Source organism: Cavia porcellus, unplaced genomic scaffold (genome assembly GCF_034190915.1).
Source record: "Cavia porcellus strain 051 isolate PalLab524CR breed Dunkin Hartley unplaced genomic scaffold, mCavPor4.1 scaffold_17, whole genome shotgun sequence".
Lineage (NCBI taxonomy): Eukaryota > Metazoa > Chordata > Mammalia > Rodentia > Caviidae > Cavia > Cavia porcellus.
In genome coordinates this window covers 53,800,792-53,805,094 of record NW_026947500.1, presented here as the reverse complement: position 1 = coordinate 53,805,094, position 4,303 = coordinate 53,800,792, and the positions used below count along the sequence as shown (strand labels likewise).

General features: G+C 42.6%; 1 pseudogene; it reads right to left on the bottom strand.

The window, feature by feature from the left end:
* Nucleotides 1-1,521: 1,521 nt before the first annotated feature.
* Nucleotides 1,522-2,267, bottom strand: LOC134471121 (large ribosomal subunit protein uL30-like; annotated as a pseudogene).
* Between the last annotated feature and the right edge of the window lie 2,036 nt (nt 2,268-4,303).

Sequence of the window (4,303 nt, the reverse complement as noted above, 5' to 3'; positions counted from 1 at the left end):
AACATGTGGATAAAACAGTGCCTATTTTGTGTGACCACAATGCTTTGAGCTTCCCAGTGGTTAGTCCCCAGCCCCTCAGACTCCACCGCCATTCACAGGGGTCTAATGACTCCTATCTGTAGCTGGTGCCTTTCCTACTGAATTCAGCAGGAGTGTTCCCACGATCCCTTTCACATTATAAATTTAATCCAGTGAAAAATCAAAAAAAATTTTATATGGATGTGACCCTGAGTTCAATCTTCAGTACAGTAAAAAAAGAAATTAAAATTTAGAACCATAAAATTCTTCTCTATTGCTCTATTATTCTTCCTTTAAGAAACTTCACTGTTTCTAGTCTTACTGTGACTGATTTATATTCAGTACCCCTGAGTGGTGAGCAGAATCATAGCTACAAAAACTAAAGTAGTACTCAGGTCTTCTCTTCTGTTCATTGTTCTAATTTCCTTCTTGAAGATTAGTATTTTAACAATTGAGTTAACATTGGTATATAATGGACTTAATGTATTTGGAGCATACACTTTGATATGTTTTCACATGAATACATACTCATGATACCATTGCTGTTGTTAAAACAGTGAACATTTTTACCCTCCCCAAAGTGACCTTGTGACACTTGGTAATTTGTCCCCTCAATGGAGCCTTTCTCAGACAAACACTGATCTGATTTTTGCTGATAGTCTGTAATATGTGTTTTATAGAATTTTCTATTGATGAAATCTTACTGTATGTACTCTGTTTCTCTTTGGCTTCTTTCACATATGAAATACCTCTATGGCTTTGGGTGTAGCTGCTATTTTGTTCTTTTTTTATTATGTGAATATATCATAGTTTGTTGATCCATTCACTACCTGGTGAACATTAGGATTAATTTTAGCTTTTTAACCATTCCATAAAAAAAGCTGCTAAGAACAATCAATTACAGGTCTTTGGTGAACATATGTTTATATCTTTCATGTAAGTGGCTAGGAGGGGAATCTCAGTAACTCTTAAGTCTCACAAATAAGAAAACAAAAGACAAATGATCCTGTAGATGCTTCCGTAGAAAGACAGAGGCACAGGAAGTCGGTATATGAGAAGATGATCAGCATCTCTTATTACCAGAACAAGTTAAATTTAAATTCACGGTAATGTAAATCACATGACAGTATACATTTTTTTTTTTTTATTTGACACAGAGTCTTATCATGAAGTTTAGGCTGGCCTTGAACTCAAAGTAGTCCTCCTGCCTCAGCCTCCTGAGATTTGGGATTCCCAGCCTGCACCACCACATTCAGCAGCAGAATGCAAATTTACAGAATATTTTACACTTATTAGAACAATTAATGGATATATTGAGAATAGGCAAAGGTGTAGGAAACTGGAACATCTGTGAGAATTAAAAACAGTAAAACCATTTCTGCAGTTTCTTTTATTAGTTGACTTTTTAATTTTCTTCAATTTTTATTTACTTCTTTATATGTTTTTGATAAGCAGACACTTTGTGTTAACTGACCTAATCATAAAAACACCATGGCAGATACCTCAGTTCATCCCTCTACTGAGCCTGTTGGTCTGGTCTTCCCCATTTCCAGCATCTCCCCCCTTCTACAAAATGAGTATTTTTTCTCCATTCTGCCTACTGGAGATGATGGTTTGAAGGGCCGCAGGAAGTTATTTGACTCTGAAGCATTTTCCAACCATGTAGATCTTACGAGTCAGATCCTCCATGCAGACAGTGCTGTATTTACCAAGAGACCAAACAATAGATACTTTTCCTGCCAAGGCAATTCTCTTCTGCCTGATTTTGCTATCGTCACACTTGCATATTAGTTCACTTATGGACCTCATGTTTGGGACCTCCATGTAGTGTGTGGTTCCACAGCCCTCAGAGGCTTAACTGAAGCCTTGTTGAGCTTCAGGAAGGCAACACTGAAGATTTGGTGAAGATGAAGAATCTGTGACACCTTGTGGGCCTTTGGGCATGAACCATTGACACCCTGATCTGGATGAGAAATACAGGCTTGGGTTCTGCAAGTCCGTAGAAGCTGCCACACAGCTTTTTGTGCCATCCCTGCTGTTCAAATCTGAGCTCTGTACATCTGTCTGGACTCTTCAAGACATGCCTAGCTTTTTCACAGATGAGCTTCCTTTTTGCCTTTCAGAGCAAACTTCTGGACAAACTTCTTTCCCAGGTGCTTTACCCTTAGCTCTATGAAATGTCTTTGCTTTTTCTTAAGGGTTTCCAGCACAGCAGCTGCCTCCTTTTTCTTCTCTTTGAAAACTTCCATGGATCCAGCAGGAAATGAGCTATTCAGTTTTTGTTTAGTGTTGCTGCATGGTGTTTACATTCCTCATGGGGAGCTGGGGCCATGCGCACAGTACCTCACAATTCTTCCTTCACCCCTCTTCCTCTCCTTTCTCTCTTTATCTTTTTTTGTGTTTTTAAGGAAAAGTTTCACTATGTTGTTCAGGCTGGCCTTGAACTCACTTTTTAGCCCAAATTGGCCTCAAGCTTGCAGTGATCCTCCTGCCCCAGTCTGCCATGTGCTGGGATAATAGGTGTTCACCACTACACCCTGCTTCTCTTTCTCTTTGTCCCCTTCCCATTTGAAAAATTCTATCTCCCTATTTCCTACTATCTGTCTTTCATTGGCACTTTATTTACATTTTGGGCTTCTCATATAAGAGAAACGTTGCTACACTTGAGCTTGTGTGCCCAATTTATTTCACTAACATTACGGCCTCTTGTTGCATTCATTTGCCTGCAGAGGACCCAGCCTTCTCCTTCTCCAAAGCAGAGGAGTGCCCCCAAGCCTTGGTAGTTTCTGAGAATGTTAACGAGTTACTCACCATGTACTCAGGTTGCTTTTGGGTTCCCTTCTTCTTCTTAAGAAACTTTGAAGTAGGTTTCGCTTATTTTCTTCCCCCCTTACGCCATTTTCTTTTCTATAATCAGAAACAAAAGCAACAGTCATTTCCCTACCCTTCCCAAAGTGTGTTTTCCAGCTCCAGTCAAGATGATTCTTTTCTTCTAGCTCATTTTCTCTTCAAGTTTTCTTTCCTCTCTTGTGATTTTTACCCACATTTTAAATAATAAAGACAAACAAAACTCAAGCTACCAAGGGGTAGTGAGTAGCGAGCAGACTGCAGGGCCATACAGTCTGGTCAAATCCCAGCCAGACCCTCACCCACTGTGACCCTGCTGCCTTGACCCTGGGACCATATCCGCCCTGGGCATCTGTAGAGGATTGTATCTTCTCTATTGCACTTTTGGGGGAGCAAATGAAACCAGCTACATAAAATGCCAGTCCTGAAACCACTGCCTAATTCACAGTAGGATGCTTGTGTGTGTGGCCTTACAGAAATTCTGGGCTGTGAACTCACAGAGACACAGCTTATGCCAACACAGGAACAGTCTCTCAGATGAGCTGCATACTTCCCGTAATCTGCGTGCTAAAGCATACTGCACAGAGGACTAGAGTGACACAGTGTCCCAGAGGACTGTGACCATGACTGTGAGGACATGAGTCATCTGCCTTCTGGTCTGGGATTACAGGAGCACAGCGGGGAAGCTGCTTGGCATAAGGGCTATGTAGCAAGAGCCATCAGTTCAAGTCCTGACCTTGCTTGAGGTTGAATCCCCTGGGGCCTCACTGACTGATCTGTGCAGTGGAAGTAATGCCCGCCTTGCAGGGAGCTGTGAGGAGCAGGTGATTCTCAGATGGGAGTCTGTGTGCCCTTGGGCTGGCTGTCTCTTGGGTGACTTGACTGGTGAGCAAGAGGAAGCTTCTGGGAAAGGGAGCTGCACACCCTGATTGGTGAGAAGAGTGGGGACTTTATCATCAGACAGTGTCGACTCGGTGCAGTCACTGGGTGTGTGGAGGAGAGCTCACTTAGTTATACAAGGCTTCCACAGGGACCATTACTTACTCAGGGTGCTCTGGAGGTGGTCAGTCCTTTAGGGGGAAGGACAGATCTCTTGTTGGCAAACTATCCGCGATATTTCAAAACCTTCTTTCCCACCCTTCTGCTCTTTTCATTCCTTCTGCTCAGTTAGCAGATACTGATGAGCATTAGCAGAGGTTAGGTCACCTGAGAGAAACCCAGTAGGAAAAGCGCCAGACTGTGGTGGCTATACAGGAGTGGGGACCATCTCAGGACAGATGAAGAGCCCGGTGTGAGAAGAGAACGTCTTCTCAGGAAAACCACGTGGAAAAGGTGACATTTACACTTAGGGTGCACTTGGAAACGGGAAGAAAGCCTGTGCTGGCTTGGGACATGTGACATTTGCTTACATACAGGAAGTCTCATTGGAAAGGAAAGG